At 37.2% G+C, this 18,922-nt stretch overlaps 1 protein-coding gene across 2 annotated transcripts in view; it reads left to right on the top strand.

Moving 5' to 3' along the window:
* The window catches only part of ZFAND3 (zinc finger AN1-type containing 3), a 230,188-nt gene that overhangs the window by 141,989 nt on the left and 69,277 nt on the right, over positions 1-18,922 (top strand). The gene's annotated exons all lie outside the window — the stretch shown is intronic.

Here is an 18,922-nt window from a genome sequence, read left to right as displayed (position 1 = left end):
TCTGTCCTTTTCCTAAGGAAATGTTCAAATGGAGAGGTACCTTCAAATATAGCAAGTAATTTAAGTGATAGCAAAGGTTGTCTGTATTGATGCTGTGTTCTGATTCATAGTGTTCCACCGTGAGAATTTAATGGGAATGCAGTTATTTTACACCTACTGAGTCTAGTGAAAAGTTTGCTTCGCTTGACCTTTTGGGTTCATAAATATAGGTCAGTTTTTCTTTCCTTGGTGGTTTTTTGACACTTTGATGCATGGGGTATGGAAATTTTTGTACATGTATTAAGTTGGTCTTTTTCTTGCGGAACAAGCAGCAGAATTTTGAAGGACACTTCTCAACAGTAAAAGGGATTAAAGTGCTGTCTCTTCTGAAAGCCACGTCTGGTGCAGGATGTAAAAGATTCCGATTAATGCTTACATCTGTTTCTTTTTAGTTATTTTTTTAAATGAGATTGGCTGAATAAGTAATTTCAGTAATTGGGTTATTTTCATCAGACACCGACAACCTCTTTCTGACACTTCTCTTAGTTTGTTCATGCAATGTTTACTTTATTTCCAGACATACGGGACTAGATTGCTGAGCATACACATTCAGTATTCAATTGCTAATACAGTTTATTTCTGAATTTTTGGAAACTTCCTAAAAATAACATTTTCTCCAGAGTTAAATTTTTTTAAACTTTGAAAGCTTCAGTTTCTAAGATATACTGTAAACTTTGATGTCACTACCCTTTCCCGCCCTTTTATAATCTCAAATATTTAGCAGAAGTTTGACTTCAAATATTAGTTTCACTTCCTGCCTTATAGAAAGTATCCACTGCTTCACCATTTCGATAGGTTCATGTATTTTCAAATATATTGGAGAGACTTTAACCAAATGGTTGGGACCTCACAGTCCATGAAAATACATTAGAGTCACTATCGGTGTAAATTAGTCCTAGACGTTGAATTTTGTTAAAAACAAGTTTCTATGGAAAAAATGACAAATGAAAATAATCCCAAAATTAAAAAATAAATCCTGTGAAAATAAATATTAACCTGAAGTATCTGAAACCCAAGCACTGCAGCACCCAGAACCTGAAAGTAAACCTAACTGAACTTATTTTCATTGTTCAAGCTGAGGAATACAAAAAGAAAATGGAGCCTCAATAGTGACAAGAAAAATGAATCTTTAAAGCCCAGTCACTTTTAATAATCAACATTATTACTAGTAATATGCATAAGGGAATGTTTGTGCACAACATATGATTAAGTAGTCATTTTGGAGTTAGTTTCTCTCCTTGACTCTGTCCTTTTTAGTCAGGATGTGTGAGCCAATCTTAGTCTTTTGTTTTAAATTGAATTGTATCCTAATTATTTGTGCTTTGCCAAATCAGGGAATGGGAGGTTATGTCCTTTGACTTCCTCTGCCTAAATAGGAGCCCTGCTCAGCTAGACTCCTATACCATTGCAGGGGGTGAGACCAGCCCGGGAAGTTGTGGCTGCCTGAAGAGGCTGCAGATGCTTCTATTGGCACTGGCAGCGGCTATTTAATAAAATATCTACAAATTCTACCCCAGTGAGTTTTCTCCCTAAAAAGGGAGATGTGCCAGACACTCCATGAAGTCTATTAAAGATTTCATTGTTGCTACTGGTTTTATGTGCAAGGCGCTTAGATGTTGTGGTGATAGATGGCAGTATAAAATCCTAAAATAACTCTATAATGGTCAATGGAATGGGAAAGAAGTATACTTGTGCGCTCCTCTTTTCCACCCCCAAAATAATAATATTGTGCAGTTAAGGAAAGGCAGTGAAGTAACCTCAAGGTTTTCACTGACTGAATTTGTAAGAGCTGAGAAAATTAGGGAGGTAACATGGAAGATGAAGTTGGCATGTTTTCCCCTCCTAGTAGCTGTCTGCTGAACAGCATTGTGTAAGTGACTGACTCTCTCATCCACAACGTGTACGTGAATGAGGTGGTGATATGTGGTGAAAGGGGCCCACAATTTAAGGGTGAGTATAAATTGAGACTCTGAGTAGTTAACATACTTTATCCTGGATCTTCTCCTTGGGGAAAGTAACATTCCCTGTCTGTGATGGGTGGGACAAAGAACAGTGGTGGCTCCCTCTCCTCCTCTGCTTATTTTCTTTCTAAGATTCCTGGGCCTTTTCCTCCTTTCCTTCTCTCTTCCAGAGAGACGTATAGGTTTGTACCTTTGCTGTTCTAAGGAAACAAGTGGGTGGTTGTGGTGAATGTATAATATACCTGGAGCTTGATAACAATTTTTACTGACTTCATTGTGTAGTTAAAATACCTTAACTAGGACTGAGAAAAAGGCAAATGGCCAGCTAGCTGTTAGTTAGAACCAGAAAGATTCAATTTAACATAAAGACCTTTTATCCCTTGTGAAAACTCTTGCAGTTCATATTTGAGGCAAATATTTGAGAATGCTTGAACTCTAAATGAATCTCATTGACAGAAAATGAGGCAAACGTTTGCTTTAATTGGAACTGTGTAGGCTGGACTAGATATATTAATTAAAAAACTAGATGTATATTTTGAAATTCTAGGGTTCTCTCTAGACATCAGAAAGGGCATGTCAAGGCAGGCTATGAAGATAACAGCAGTACAAGAGAAGCTAATTGAAAGTTTTTTATTAAAACAATATTAGCTTCTACATGCCTTGTGATTCAAGTGTCCAGAGTAAATGTGGAGGATAATTAAATTCTGTATCCATCAATTAGTAATCCAGTTTCCAAGGGCCCTCAGTTATTATGATATACATCTAGAAGTTCACTTCATTTTTAGTCCATTTCCTCAGACTCTCCCATGTTGCCAACTCCTTGGTTTGTGTGTGCATTTGCTTAATAAGTTATTCTAATCACAGTGAGAGGATTTTTTTCCCTTGTTACACACTGCATTTTGGATGTCTTTGCATTCCTTGAAATCGCTTTGGAACTGTGTGTGTTTCTATCCTAAATCATCAGTGTTGTGCAATTATTCTACGTGGGTACTTATACTTCAAGAATCATAGAGGTGAAACCATAGAAATTTAGGGAAGATAAAGTGACTGCGGTCATTTTATCCACTTTGTGTCCCATCCAATACAGAACTGATACCTGCAATATAGTCTCTAGAGTTTGTCTTGTACACATTTTAAATGCCTATATACAAGGGCTTCCACCCCTTTACTTGAGTAGGTTCTACCAGGGTAGATTGGATTTAAATCAAATTGATTTAAATAATGATTTAAATCACTAGTGAGGAAGACTCGATTTAATCATGGATTTCTACATAAAAGTACATTCTTGTTGGTGGTTATAACCTTAATACATTTTCTTCACAACCCAGAGACAGATGTAGGTTCATTTTTAGAAGGTAGACGCTATATATTTTTAAGTGATTTATTTTGAGAACTTTTCAGATTAATTTTACAGCTATATCAGAAAATGAATGATTGTTTGGTTATTTCATTTATCAAAGGTAATTGAAGCAGATATTTATGAAGTCATTTGGAGGTGAACTATCTCCTCCAATTCAACAGGTTAATCATTAATATTTGGAGGATTTTCTAGCCATGCTATATTAGGAGGAGAACATCACCAGACAGACATTTAAATTGTTTTATTTAACTAAAACAACAACATTATGTATTCTGGATTTTTTTCTTTAACAGCAAGCATATAATATTTTAACAAAACAAGCATATGAATTTTTTTAATTTAGTTAAAAATTCAAGTTTTTTCAAATCAGGTTTGTTTTTGTTAAAATTGTTTTTAACTAAAATAGTTAAATGAAATATTAAAAAAAAATTAAATCGACTATGTCAGCCAGGTCAACATGAGAAACTTAAAATATTGGCTTCTGCAGGTAACTCGGTCATCTTCACCTTCATTTTCCTGTTGGTTCATAATCTGGAAAAGAAATACAAGCTTTCCTGCTTTTTCAGGTCCCAAACGATTTCTCAATTTGGAATTAATTAGTCCAAAGGAAGAAAATTATTCTTTCTACACCGGCAGAAGAAGCTACTGCTGTTAAAAGGGAGATTATCACTTCAGCAGTCTCTGAATCCAAGCGTTTAAGTGACTTCCACCGGTTCACTGGGGTGACTTTCTTTATAACATCATCAGCAAACATATATTTCTTGAATGGTTCTTATTGCCAAACTGGGTCTCTCTTACGGCCTACTGCCATTATAGGTTTTCCCTTCTAGTGAGGGAATGGTATGGTAGAACTCAAATCAATGAAGGCTACACTCAGAAAGACCTTAAGACTTCTGGAATATGCTGCTCAAACAATTTCACTTTTGTTTCTACCGCCTGTCCCTCCCTTCTCACATTTATCTCCAGACTTCTTCTCCTTGTCCAGATCTATTCCGCCCCCAACAATCTTCTATTCATTGAACTTTGTGAAATTTTGCACTTTTAGAGACAGGTAAGGGATTGACTGTGTACACAAATTTGTAGAGGGACAATAGGGTTGAGGTCCGTTATTTCTCACCCATTTATTTAATTATTTTTGCTATTAACAAGCATGTTGTCTCTGGAGACACAAATTCACAGTTTGAGAACTGCAAAACTAAGAATCTCTAATGGTATCTTCTAGACTGAGCACTGAGTCCCATTGGGTAGATAGAAAGATAAACCTAAATAATCTATAGAGAAGCCTCTGGAGCCCCGTAAAATTGAGTCCCTAATCCATGAACTATTGGAACACATTTACAAAACTTTTCTTAAACATTACATGAATGTATTGTCTCATACTATAGAATTAGAATTTATAATCCCTATTCCATGATGAGATACCTTTTGAGCTATAATGTATCTTAATTAAAACTTAGATAGTTTTTTCCCTCAAAAAGCATTTTATCAAAAAAATCCAATTTAAATTAAAAAAAAATAATTGATTTTTATCCACCCTGGGTTCTGCAGACCGAACCTTTTAGTACACTTTCCATGATCTTTTTCATCCTCAGTTTTCTTTAGTTTCATAGCTCACTGTTTTCTTCCTTCAGACCAGACTAGACAATTCTTCTCCTTCCTTGATGTTTATACCCTTGAAATACTTGTAGATAATTAACATATCACCTCCTAGTAGGGTGACCAGACAGCAAGTGTGAAAAATCGGGACGGGGTGGGGAGTTATAGGCGCCTATATTTAAAAAAAAAAAAGACCAAAAAATTGGGACTGTCCTTATAAAATCAGGACATCTGGTCACCCTACCTCCTAGTTATTACTTTAACAAGCAATACAGAGTCAGGCCTAGTCTACAGTAGAAAATTAGGTTGCTTTAACTATGTCAGTCTGGGCGTGGATTTTTCACACCCCGGAGTGGTGGTGTTAAGCTGACCAAACACCCCACGTAGGCAGAATTCTTCCGTCAACCTGGATCTACTGCATCTCAGGGAGGTGGATTACTTGTGCTGATGGGAGAACCCCCTCCATCGGCAAAGGTATTGTTTACACTGAAGAGCTACACCAGTGCAGGTGTGCTGCTGTAGTGTTTTAAGTGTGGATGTACCCGTAGTTCTTTTTCTCTTTCCTCATCAGTTGTTCCCTGCCAGCCTCAGAATCGCTTTTGTTCCTGCTTCCTTCAGTTCGTAGGTTTATTTATTGCTACAGTTCTCTCTCTTCTAACTGTATTTTACAGTGGCTCTTAACACTAAGTGAAAACTACCCACTGGGAATGGTTCATCATAGATATTTCACTGAGCAAAAAGCTCTCCTTGATGTATGTAAACACTCCATTATATTTGAAAATGTTAGTTTAAGAAAAGTGTTTCCTGTTGCCAAACTTAAGGCGCAATAACGGTACAGTAGAACCTCAGAGTTACTAACACCAGTTACAAACTGACCAGTCAACCACACGCCTCATTTGGAACTGGAAGTACACAATCAGGCAGCAGCAAAGACAAAAACAAAGCAAATGCAGTACAGTACTGTGTTAAACGTAAACTACTACAAAAATAAAGGGAAAGGAGCATTTTTCTTCTGCATAGTAAAGGTTCAAAGCTGTATTAAGTCAGTGTTCAGTTGTAAACTTTTGAAAGAACAACCATAGCGTTTTGCTCAGAGTTACAAACATTTCAGAGTTATGAACAACCTCCATTCCCAAGGTGTTGGTAACTCTGAGGTTCTACTGTACATGTTTCACAATTTAGCTAGAACAAATTCCATCCTTTCACTTTGGTTTGATTGACTCAGTCATTCCCATGCCACAGGTCCAGGAATCCATGTATTACAATTACATTATAAAAAGAACACACATCTTTACTGGTTCCACCAATAGAACCAGCTGTTAAATAGCTGACCATCCAAATTTTTAGTTTTGCAATATGAGATTTATTTTTTGCAGTGCAGTACTGTGTTTATACAGCACTTTTCCACCATACATGCTGTGTAATGGAGTCAGTGTGAATGCTGACTACTTAAGATAAAGTGTCCTACAGCAGGGAACATGAGAAATGCCGATTGCCAAAGTAATAGCTTCAATAAATTAATGCGTTTTGTGAGTAAAAATAAATATGCTTCCTTGTCATCATTTGCAGGTTTTATAGGATAGGGTGACCAGATGTCCCGATTTTATAGGGACAGTCTCTATTTTTGGGTCTTTTTCTTATATAGGCTCCTATTACCCCCCCTCCCCCATCCCAATTTTTCACATTTGCTGTCTGGTCACCCTGTTATAGGATAAAAGTTCTTTAACAATATTGTCAAAGTGCATGCATAGCAATTTAAAAAGTGACACAACCTTTGTTAAAATGCTAGATTTATTTGCATGGTACTGGTGAGTGGCAAAAATGATACAGTAAGTTACTTTCAACAGCTGACAACCCAGGCAGTGTCTTTGTTTTGTGAGATAGTTGTTGTCAGTGAATACTTCTGCAGATGCTAGGGAAACTACTTTTTCATCACCCAGTCGATCCATTCAGCATTGCACAACTACTGTGGAGATAATAGGAGCATGCAGTGCTGGGGAAATGACACTGTTTTCAGAATAGCTATATTAGAAGCCTGGCTAAGAGAGTTCCTATAGATACTTCTGCTCACATATATAAATCCATTTATTGTCTTGCTATTTTTCAAATATCTATCTTTGGGATTATTAGTTACTTAGAATGTGAATATAAAAACTCTCCAGTTAATCCCATTGTTCAATCCAACTTCTTATTTGCTTCTGTTTAGTAGTTACTCTTATGCATTGCTGCACTTCCCTTAGTAATAGCTGAATATACTTAAAATCAAGGCATCCTGGTAATGAAGCAAAGATTTCCTGAGCCAAAATATCAATCTCACAAGACTATGTAGGGAGTAAAATAGCCACAAGGGAGAAGACTTGATAGTTTTACTTATACAGAAGTTTTCTCTTGAGAGGAGAAGGAAGATGGAAGTTAACTAAAAGCAAAAGTGTCATCAAATTTAATACTGAGGGAAAAATAAATATGTTCTATGTTGTCTCCAGTAATTGCACAAAAGTTAAATACAATATTTGTGAGCAACTTTTTATACATTTTAAGCCAGATTCCTGGGCACCCAAGGAACGGGAGTACAAATACTTCCAGAAATACAGCTATCACTTTCACTTATATATCTGACTCTAGTGTGATATAGTCCCATTGTTTGCTGGTCACCTTCATATTGCCTTTGTAGCATCACTTGTTTTTTGAGCTGTTTTATTTCCCTTTCTGGTGTTTGAAGAGAAAAATTAAATGTGAAAAACCTAGGGTTTTTAGCATACAAATTACTGTCCTATCTAAACTCAAGTTAGTATTGCTGCTACATTGTGTTAGAAATATAACAACATAGGGAGTGTAAGCAGCCTTAAAATAAACAAAGACTGAACTGAAGCCTCCATGTTGGAAAGAACCTTTCAGTTAATGAATGGAGGTTCTGCATCAGATGCTCTTGTAATATGTTACTAGATAGTTGAGTAGTACAGGAAACCAAGCCTCTAATGGTTTGCTGGAAGCTTTGTTAGACCCCAGTATGGTGAGCCACACTGCACATGCATAATGTAACTTTAGTATGTTGCATAAGGGAAATCGGATTCCTCATTTACCCTGGCAGGCCCTGCTCTTGTAAGGGAATCTGTATACCCGTGCTTTCAAGGCCCCTTCACTGTGTATCCCCGTTTACATCTTTGACTTTCTCTTCCTTTCATGCCTCCTCTGTCAACAATGCCACCCTTTCATTAAAACCCCTCCTAATAACTCAGTGAATGAATAAAGATTGACTATGTGTTTTAAAAATAAACATTTACTAAATGTCCATAAATTGAGTCTCCACATTCTGTCCATACCCACCCCACCCCTTCTGTTTGTTTTTTTCATTTGTTGCTTATATATCGGATAACCTCTACTGTATGTGCTGCTAGTTCAAACAAAAACATGTTCATAATTACAGTTATCTCACCCTCCCTCCCCTTTCTACATTTGTTTCATCCCCCAATTGCCTCCTATTGTTGTTGTCAGCTGCTAGAGGGACTATTTTTTTTAACTACATGTTTATATAGCCCCTGTAATACAAATAATTGTCTAAATTCTACATTATAAACCCCTCAGGGCAGGCTCTTTGTCTGTTTACCTGTAAGCTGCCTAGCGCATCCTTTTGAATAGTATTAAAAAATACTCATAATCCAGTGTGGAGTACAGTTGTCTTTCCAGGACCAGAAGCTGTGGTTTTATTCAAATGTGTATTTAGGGCACATAAGCAGAAGATGGAATGTAGCTTATTATCCTAAATGCAGTCAAATATAAATGGCACTTGAGATGTTTTTAATATGCAGTGAAGCAGAAAATTTCAACAAATAGTTTATTTTTATATTTCATAACTTGAAGCAATACCCTGACTAATCTGAGGTAAGAGTATTAACCATTTTTCCAGGCACTTAAAAAAAATGTAATGATAGAATAACCTAAAATAAACAGTACAGTGTAGCAATTAATGTCATAATATTCATATTCCTTCTCATACAGTACTTTCAACATATGCATTCTTTTAGACATGAAACCATTTTCTGATTAGACTAGAATAAGGTAAAGTCTCTTGTGCATGTTATGGTGGTGCTAATGGATTGTTAGACATTTACTGTAATGCTACCATGTTAATTTATGCTTTGTAAAAGAACAAGATACTCTTGCAGGGAAAAGTGTGTGGTCTGCACAATAAATGCTGCGTAAGAAGCAAATGTTCTCCAAATAACTTTTTTTTGCTAGTTTACACCTCAAACCTCTAGTTGCTGTAGGAATGAAAAATCAAAGGACAGTGTACTTTCAGCAATAAACCAGATTAATTAATTACTTGTAAGACTTTTGGTTAGAAACGTAACTTGGCTGATTCAAATATTCAGTTTTGGTACCACTAATACTTCAAACAGATGAAATGCATTATGAGAACACACCATCCTGCTGGTTACATCAATACTTATAATAATACCAGATATCAGAAACCTCTAACTTTTACTCTCAAAGCAAGCAAAAGATAGTGCTTAAATTCATGGCTTGTTCGTCTCAGCTGTGCTGCTCTCAGTTCATGATATGGTAACAGGTAAAGACACTGGCTTGTATAAATTCATTTATATTATAAAATGTAGACACAACTCTTTTCAGAATTCTGCCTCTGTTGTATGACAGATATACCTATATTGTTTGTAGTGTTGGGCATAAGACTAGCAGGTAATGTACCAGAAACCCAATGATCCTACATAGTTTTAAATAAGTGTAGCAAATTACAGAAATTACAGCCACTTTCATAAATAACAAGGTCAGGCCTGAAGATACTGTGCTACAATATGTAATGCATCTTATCTGAAATGCTTGGCTGAACTGAATGCTGGAACTGAGACAACTGTTGTCTTATTGTGGGATGTCACAGAATTTGAAGTACTTGCATAGTATTTCTAAGGCTACTGAACAGTTCATATTAAATCTTTTCCTTAGTCCTAGTGCTTGAGGATTAAATGGGGAAGTTGGAAGGTACACTACATTTCTTTTTCCTTTTCCTTAGATCCATACACTGGATTAAACAGATATGATTACACTGGTTTGGTAGTCTTAAAATCACAGTTGGAGGCTGTGTATGGTGTCTTTCTCACTTGGAGGACTAGAACCTGAAGCCATGCTGGTGGTTGCTTTGACTTGATGAATGGGAAGAGGGAAAATTCTGAAATCTAGTTTATTCTCTCTGTGGAGGGTCTAAACTAATAACTGAATCTCTGCCGTCTGGAAATAAATGTTCTGAGTTAGATTAACTGAAGAAAATTAGAGAGACAAGGCGGGTGAGGTAATTTTTTTTTAATATCCACAACATGAAGAAAATTAGTAATTCCGACTGATTATGATTTTATATATATGTGTGTGTGTGTGTATGGATCTATATATATGTATGTGTATGGATATATATATATATATATAATCATAATAAGTTGGAATTACTAATTTTCTTCATGTTGTGGATATTAAAAAAAAAAAATTACCTCACCCGCCTTGTCTCTCTAATTTTCTTCAGTTAATCTAACTCAGAACATTTATATATATATAGTATTCCGAGTGTGTGTATGTATATGATCCTGTTGCATGTAAATGCTTAAGTAACCTGAGTTATCAAGAGTTTTTCCCTTCCTTTGACATTCTCAGATTATTAAATAGCTGACACAAGATAAGGCTGCATTAGACTTCTCTCTCCCCACTAACCTAATTGTGCTACTGTAACATCATATAGGGGGCAACCCTTTAAAATACAGTTAGCTTCCAAAATCTGTCAGTTTATCCTGTTTTGGGGTTGGCAGCTGCTGGCTGTAAAGAAGACAGGAAGTTTCTGCCAGCAGCATTTGTTAAAGATGAAGGCAGCTGCATGCTGTATGGTAGAATTTTGTGACTGGGACCTGGCCCACAGGCTTCACTTTATGCATCACTCTTGGATAATTTCCTTTTACTCCTTCAGGCAGAAAGTCTTTAGTTTCGGGGAGAGGAAAAAAGAGAGTGAGTGAGTGAGTACATTTAAACTGATGCCAGTAGAATCCTCCACTTTGAAGTGTACTCTGTAGGGAGGAGGATCAGTGCATAAAATCTTACTGCTGGGGAAAGAAAACCTAGTATGGGACAGTCAATAGGCAGACTGTGGGCCAAATCTGCAGTGCCAGATGCTTTTGAACAGACCACAAAATCTTCTTTTTTATTTTCTTCTTCTTCTTCTATTTTCATCATCATCATTGTTATTTTTATATTATTTTTCTCTGGAGTCTGGACCTTGACCAAGAAATTTGGACCTTGACAAAATATAATTAATTGCCCCATACCTAGTATCTATCTTGTGTACCTCTAAATACTAGTTGAAACTCATCATGGTATTTCTGTAGAAAGTTACAAAATAACATTTCAATATAGGATACTAGAGAGTACAGAAGTATCACTGTAATAAGGTGGATTTTTAGTCATTCATTATTTTACACATACTTCTCACTTTTCAGCATAGGGAAAGCACCAATAAATGCAGAGCGCAAAGAAAAGTCTTCTGTATGCAGACCATTTTCATTTAATAACGTTTTTTAAATGATAACAAACCACTTGGTTCTCACCAGCTCTTGTTATGGTTTTGTCTTGTTAAAGCTATTAACTGAGTGTAACATCATATAGAATTTTACTGAGATTTTAATCAAAAGAATAAAAATTAGGGCTATTGATTAATCGCAGTTAACTCACGTGATTGACTGACTGAAAAAAATTAATTGCGATTAATCAGCTTTAATTGCACAGTAGAATACCAATTGAAATGTATTAAATATTTTTGGATGTTTTTCTACATTTTAAAATATATTGATTTCAATTACAACACAGAATACAAAGTGTACAGTGCTCACTTTATATTATTTTGATTATAAATATTTGCACTGTACAAATGATAAAAGAAATAGTATTTTTCAGTTCTCCTCGTACAAGTACTGTAGTGCGATCTCTTTATCATGAAAGTACAGCTTATAAATGTAGATTTTTTTTGTTACATAACTGAACTCAAAAACAAAACAATGTAAAACTTTAGAGCCTACAAGTCCACTCAGTTCTACTTCTTGTTCAGCCAATCTCTAAGAGAAACAAGTTTATCTTACATTTACAGGAGATAATGCTGCCCACTTCTTATTTATAATGTTACCTGAAAGTGAGAACAGGCATTCACATGGCACTTCTGTAGCCAGCATTGCAAGGTATTTATGTGCCAGATGTGCTAAACATTCATATGCCCCTTCATGCTTCGGTCACCATTCCATAGGACATGCTTCCATGCGGCTGATGCTCAAAAAACAAAACAAAACCAAACCAAAGTGTTAATTACTTAGTGACTGAACTCCTTGGGGGAAAATTGTATGTCTCCTGCTTTGTTTTACCCGCATTCTGCCATATAGTTCATATTATAGCAGTCTCAGATGATGACCAAGCACATGTTCGTTTTAAGAACATTTCACTGCAGATTTGACAAAACGAAAAGAAGGTACCAATGTGAGATTTCTAAAGATAGCTACAGCACTCGACCCAAGAATTAAGAATCTGAAGTGCCTTCCAAAATCTTAGAGAGACGAGATGTGGAGCATGCTTTCAAAAATCCTAAAAGAGCAACACTCTGATGCAGAAAGTACAGAACTCGAACCACCAGAAAAGAAAATCAGCCTGCTGCAGGTGGCATCTGACTCAGATGATGAAAATGAACATGTGTTGGTCCACTCCGCTTTGGATTGTTATCAAACAGAAACCATCATCAGTATTGATGCATGTCCTCTGGAAGGGTGGTTGAAGAATGAAGGGCCATGTGAATCTTTAGCGCATCTGGCACGTAAATAACTTGTGACGCCTGCTGTGACAGTGCCATGCGAATGCCTGTTCTCACTTTCAGGTGACATTGTAAACAAGAAGTGGGCAGCATTATCTCCTGCAAATGTAAACAAACTTGTTTGTCTGAGCCATTGGCTGAAAAAGAAGTAGGACTGAGTGGACTTGGGCTCTAAAGTTTTACATTGCTTTGTTTTTTAATGCAGTTTTTTGTACCTAATTCTACATTTGTAAGTTCAATTTTCATGATAAAGAGATTGCACTACAGTACTTGTATTAGGTGAATTGAAAAATACTATTTCTTTGTTTTTTACAGTGCAAATATTTGTAATCAAAAGTAAATAGTGAGCACTGTACACTTTGTGTTCTGTGTTGTAATTAAAATCAATATATTTGAAAATGTAGAAAACATCCAAAAATATTTAAATAAAGGGTATTCTGTTATTGTTTAACAGTGCGATTAATCATGCTTAATTGTTTTAATCACGTGATTAATTATGATTAATTTTTTAAATAACTTGACAGCCCATAAACTCTTTCAGAATTGGCAGCATCCACCTAACTGTTTTGCTAGCAGCTTGGGCTTACATGGCTTGAGATAAACTCAACATTTCAGAATTTACTGCCAGTTTTTGGGATGTATGAGTGAGATCGAGGTATTAACTGAAGCTCTGATTCAAAGAAACCAAATGCAATCCCATAAAATATATATACTATATTTACACACACACACACATATTAACAAGACTAATTCGGTTTGTCATTAATATTTACAGCTGCACAATTAAAAATTGGAGCACTACACTTAATATGAAACCTTTCATGATTTTTAATATATACGTTGTTCACATCAGCATTAAAAATGCGAAGTGTATGGAAAAAATGGGTCTTACATTGAAACTTAAACTATCTGCTACCAATACAATTTTCAGTAATTACCTGTAGTTATACGTACTGAAGCTGTGTTCTGTTCTTCATTATTTGTTGGTTTTATCTCTTGATTTCTATCCAAACTACAGTTGTTCAATCGTGCTAAGTAATTTAATGCCCTTGTGCTGTTGGATCTCTTCTAATGTATTTTGTTTTCTAATATGCAAACTCTATTCTGATGCTGTGGGATCTTAATGTCAACAATGGTCTGGTCTGGGGCTCTTTTACATTTGAAAGACTGATTCTAAAATAGTGAACTAATGTTTACCATTTGACATTTGCAGAACACTAAGACATTTTTGTGAGGCATGTAAATACAGTGGACACACTTTCAAAAAGGAAGAAATTTTAAAAGATCTTTTTCAATGCTGTCCTCTGTCTTTCTAGTAAACAGCAGAATCTTTGAAAATGGTGGAATTTAAGGGCTCCTTCTCTATTACCATTTTACAGATGCAAAGATTGCAACTTGGATATGGTAACATAATGAGTCAGTGGAATGAATAGCTGGTTTTTAGTCCCATGTTCAGTCTTCCAGACCATGCTTTCATTACACTACTACTATTACCAAAATCAGAAATGTAGATGACATTAGGGAGTTCTGCTGTTAGATATTTACTTATAACTTTTCTAAGGTAAGAAAACTCATTTAAATGCTGTGGGGTCTAGGGAAGGTACACAATGAAGTTGTGTTGCAGCCTGTTCATGCATTGTTCTAGCAGAATCCAGAAATTATTGACTTACTGTAGAACAGTATTTGACCAAAAGCTTGTATGATATATTTATCAGGGGGTAGCCGTGTTAGTCTGTATCTACAAAAACAAGAAGAAGTCCGGTGGCACCTTAAAGACTGATTTATTTGGGCATAAGCTTTCGTGGGTAAAAAAACCCTCACTTCTTCAGATAGCTCCATATGGACCCTCTGTCTCTTTGATCAACCAAACACTGCAAAAAAAGCTAACTGCAAAATCTGCTTGATTCAGATGGACCAATAGCTAAGATTGCATGCACCAAACTACTTAACATGTGGAAATCCCAGTTTCTGTTTTAGACCACTTGCATGTTTTGAATTCTGTGCATTTTGGTGATGGTTTTTAATGGCACCAGTCTGTCATCAGTAGGACCTATAAAACCTTCTGCTGTCCATTTTCAGTTGAATTTGTATTCCAAAAGCAGTGTGGTTTATTTGGAAGAACTAGAATGTCTTTCAGCTGCTTTGGAGCAGCAGTTTCCACATTTTTCCTGCGTCCTCTTGTCTGCTTGGAAGAAACAGTTACCAAAAAATAGACATGCTCAGTTACCACACAAAGTGGAGCAAGTGAGAGTTCTTTGTGAGCTAATTGGTTTGCCAAATCTGCTAGCAGATCCTAATGAATAAAGAATACAGTTCTGAATGTAGGACATCCTAGGGCCACAATGGCTAAAAGTGTATAATTGTTACGTAGACACTGCTGCAGTGTAGCTGCTCTAATCTGCCAGCTGTTTCAGTATTAAGCTTCTGGGGAATGACATTACTGAATGATAGGCTGACCAGAAAACAAGTGTGAAAAATTGGGATGAGGTGGTGGGTAATAGGAGCCTATATCAGAGAGAGACCCAAAAATTGGGACTGTCCCTATAAAATCAGGACATCTGGTCACCCTACTGAATGATGAATTGGTTGTCAGCATTTTGTGCCCAGTTTCAAGCAGGAAAGTTTATCAGTGGGGTGTAAAAATGAACAGCCTTTCAGAAAAAAACCAACCTTGCTGAGTGTGCAGGCTAAACAAATAAATAGCTTTGGGAGATGTAGTGTAGGGCCACTGTTAGTTATATTGTCATTAGGGGTCTGTCAGGACTTTCATTATACAGATTAATTTTTAAAGTTTTAAAATTCACCTGTAAATACTCTTTGTGGATGAAACTTAGTATGCAGCACAGCCCAAAAGCAAAATATTTGTACCTGTTTTGCAGTGGGAAAATAAATCAGCTGAGAATTTTTGACTTGTAGGATGTTAATACATTTCTTAATTTCTATTATTATAACTTTAAATTGACTTTTTAATTGGGTTTTGCAGATCACTGGTGTAGAATATGGAGTGTAACCATAATATATTTTGTTCCACTGCTCAAGGGTTGTAGGTACTTCCATTTCTGAGATGTGTACAACACAGCTTAACTTTTGTGCAGTGCTTTGCATATAAATCCATCACAGAACATTTTTTATCTGATCTCTGCTCTGTCTTTGCATTGCAGGTAGAGAGCATTTAGTGTAGGCAGGATGTGTACACCATCAGTGCCCAACTTTCTCTAGCCAAAGGGTCAGATTGGTACTCAGCCAGGAGCTCAAGGGCCATGCTCAAAGTGAATGAAACATACCTGCCAACAGTTCTCATTTGACCAAGACATTCCCAAGGTTTCAAAACCCATCTGTGACAACTGCTATCCCTGCCAATGTCTCAAGATTGTGCTGTTGCAACAGGTGAAATGTTTTCCTTTGAACTGCTTCTTGCTAGGCAGGAGACCCCTCAGTCCCTGGCTGAATTCCTCTCTAGCTCAGTACCAGAAGCTCAAGCTTCATGCCCCTGGCAGCTCACTCCCAGGCCCTGTCTAGATTAGGAACGTAGATTGTTTGAAAATATTAGCTAGCATTATTTTAAACATGATTTTGCAGCTACTCTAGACACAGGTAACTCCTTTACAAATATATTAGCTGGCTGGAGATACTATATATAGGGATAGGCTAACTGGGAGCCTAAGGAGTGATCACAACTAGCTAATAAGCTTTTTAAAAGAGTTCAGCTGTGTTTTTGAAAGGAGATAAGTGTTAGGTAACATGTTTTTAAATACTATCTATTTTCTTAATCCAGGTAAGCCCTGTGTCTACACTAGGTGCGAAGTGGTGGTTAAAAATATGTTGACGTATATCGGCTAACACTTTTTAAAAACACCTTTCATTTCCGCAACCTAGACATGTCTTGTCTGTTCTCTCCCTCAGCGGCTCCACCTCTGTTGTGGACTGATGAGCTGCTACCAGGATAGGAACCTGGGCAGGTTGGGGGGCCTAGGAGAATCCCTGGGCATGAAAGGGCAGGCGGGGCAAGATATGGGTGGGTGGAAGGCCATAAACATAGGGAGAATAGCAGAAGCTGTGAGGAGCAACTTTTTAACACAGCAGTTCTCAAACTTCATTGCTCTGTGACCTCCTTTTGACAACAAAAATGATTACATGACCGTTGGAGGGGGGAACCAAAGCTAAGCCTGTCCAAGCCCTGCCACCCCAGGTAGGGGGTCCAAAGCCCAAGGGCTTCAGCCCTGGGAAGGGGGCCTGTACCCTGACCCCACCATCCAGGGCTGAAGCCCTCGGGCTTCAGCTTCAGCCCAGGGCCCCAGCAAATCTAACTCCAGCCCTGGTGACCCCATTAAAATTGGGTTGTGACCCATTTTGGGGTCCCAACCCAGAGTTTGAGAACTGCTGCGACTTTTCAGATAAGCAGAACCATCTGGGGAGACTTGAAGGGTTTTATATGCATTCTTTGCATTTTAATTTGTTCTCTGCTTTTTCCTCGCACCTTTCCAAAAGCAAAGCAACCTGAAATTAATCAAAATGCAAACATTACCTTGCAGCAGACCCCAGACCCCATTTTATTTGGAGAATTGTCCCTTGCAATTTGTTTCAAGTATTAGCAAATTATGATGAAATGGAGGAGATTGCAAACTCTCATCTTTCATATAGATATGCAGCAGCCCATGGAGGCTACAGGTCTCAACATGCAATGATCTGCCTTGATATGAGTGGCCCAGCTGCTTGGCTAGATCTGGAACGTTGCTTGCAAGGACCTGTGGTTTCCCCAGTTCTCATCTGTTTTAAAGATGAGAGCCCGTCTCCATAGGAATCCATGGGCTGTTTGATTGCTTCTTATCTACAGATGGAGTACAACTGGGGTGAATGAGCCAAGTCTGAGACATGGAGGAAAAGGTTAAGGACTGAGAGGCCGAGGAAATAAGATGGTTGTCCTGTATAGCTGAATGTTAATGCTAATATTTCCATATTTATTTACTTGTATAGCATCAGCAGTATACAAGTATAAAGACATAGTACCTGTCCTAAATTGCTTACAATCTAGGTACCATAAGCACCGTATGTTAGAGAAAAGACATGGAAAGGTGAGGAAAAATAAAAGAATTACAAGATATGTCTGTGGAGAAAATTAAGCTGAGGTTTTTACTTGGTGCGGGAAGGATGAAAGTTTACCTGCAAACAGTTTGCATTGCCAGTACTTTTCTAAACTTTTCTTCACAATTTTTTAGGACACTTCTGTGTTCACTGAGGTCATCTGCTGGATCCCATAATGAAGTCATGATCCGGGGATGATGTATTCTGTTGTTACGGTTGAAATGTGAAGCACTATGACTTCACTGCAGTCTCTGGTAGAGGGTGGGAGGGAGGCATTTCTATACTCGCAATTTTATCTTTTCTTTTGTCATATTTGCTAAATAGCAAAGTTGGGGGAAAACATTTATATTTTTACTTTATATCTTTGAGTTTTTTCCAGTATAAATGGAGTATATAAGGAGTTTTCTCTTGTTTTAAGGGAACTTAACTGTATATAGCTTGGCAAAAAGCAGATAAAGTGGGATGATTATGATGATTGCCTGCCGCGGTTTGAGAAGTAGTAGTGTAGAGGATGGAGGATTACTCATCATTTGAAATATTAGAAGAAGCAGCAGCGTGATAGGAAAATTGTAGGTTTAGGTGTTAAATCCTTCACTTAAGTGGTGTCTAGGTACTGGAGCGATCATCCAAAGAGATGGCTTAGGGCTTGTCTCCACCGTGTCACATTATGGGGGTGTGAACTGCAAAGCACACCAAAGTGTTGCTCTTTAGCTGCCCTCTAAGGATGCTGCTGACACAAACTAAAAGGTGTCCAGTTGACATTAACACAGTCATCTTTCAAACAGGACTATGCTAACACAAACTAGGTACCTTTTCATTCTTGCCAGCATGTCCATACAGGGCAGTTAAAGCGCAACACTTGGGTGTGGTCTGCAAGTCACACGCCTGTTGTCCACACCGTGCTGCAATGTAGATGTAGCCCTAGACACCATCAGGAGAGGTATTTAAATAGCGGGCTAGATAAAATGTTCAGCAAAAATAATATAAAGGCAACGCCTATTTCCATCAGGCAGGCTTTACGCTAGTTTACGGTCTCTAAAATTT

Source organism: Mauremys reevesii, linkage group 3 (assembly GCF_016161935.1).
Source record: "Mauremys reevesii isolate NIE-2019 linkage group 3, ASM1616193v1, whole genome shotgun sequence".
In the NCBI taxonomy this organism is placed as follows: domain Eukaryota; kingdom Metazoa; phylum Chordata; order Testudines; family Geoemydidae; genus Mauremys; species Mauremys reevesii.
This window is presented reverse-complemented; position numbering and strand designations above follow the sequence as displayed.